Genomic DNA, 1,113 nt, shown 5'->3' on the forward strand with positions numbered 1-1,113 from the left:
CTGGAACCCGGGTGTCTTTTATAGTGCGACATGTTTGAAAAATGGAGGTCAGCAACCAGCTAGCTTCGCAGAATTATCCTGAGAGTCGCGAAGTACACATTCGGTGAAAGCGGTCCTCGCACACACTCAACGGTTCCGACGTCATGCGCTCGTTCTCAGCGCTCAGCCATCGACCTGGACAAACATTGGGAATTCACCGACAGAACGTACTACCCACTGACATGTGCTGGCTTCTAATAGTAGCTGGGAGCGACCATAGCACTCGGTCGGACATTCTTACCTCCAACTACAAGGTGATGTCACTAAGAACAAACGAAAAGAAATTCTTTTGTCGGTACATGATGTATCATACAGAAGCGCCAGTTGTTCGGTATACGTATTAACCTTAACAGCTTTATTAATAATATAAGAATATGTCGTGGTTATTGTTCCACTTGTCGTATAATATTCTCATGACCCTGTTTCTGACAGCAACCTAAAGAAAATGGATTTCACTTATTTCCGATCGAATGAAGCATTCATCATACGCAGCTGAATCAGACCATGAGTTCATCATTACTATTTATTCCCAATGAATTTGCGCAGGTGTAATGTGCCGAAGAGGTATTTACGCAGTTACGTGTTGTGCATGAGGGTTTTCCGTGACTCAGTTGCACTAAACCAACGTGGTGTAAGGGAACAACATGAAATTTAGAACAGAAGTTGTATAGATGGAGCTAACACGACTTCATCTTTCGTGTTCCAGTGGTAAGGTGTACAACAACTATTCACAAATTGCCCAAAACGACGTAAAGACTTGCTGTGCTGGTTAGTGCTTTTTCCCTACTGGCTGCAGATCATTGCTCCCTTCGTTTTTCTTTGCATCGCTAAAAAAATTCATGTCATGTCTTCTCGAGGATTATAATGTGATTCTAACGTTAGCTGTACTTTATTAGGGGATACTACATGCTGAAGTGTATTTCGAGTAGTACCAACGTGTAATCTTTTATGTTGTTCCTCAAATAAACAGTACAGCAAATTTCAACAATCGGTTTACGGCATCGCGTCGAATATTTAACACCGTTAAGAGTTCGTCATGCGACTCTATTGCGCAACGATAATGATGGAAGCAAA

The sequence above is a fragment of the Schistocerca gregaria genome, chromosome 4 (genome assembly GCF_023897955.1).
Source record: "Schistocerca gregaria isolate iqSchGreg1 chromosome 4, iqSchGreg1.2, whole genome shotgun sequence".
Taxonomy (NCBI): domain Eukaryota; kingdom Metazoa; phylum Arthropoda; class Insecta; order Orthoptera; family Acrididae; genus Schistocerca; species Schistocerca gregaria.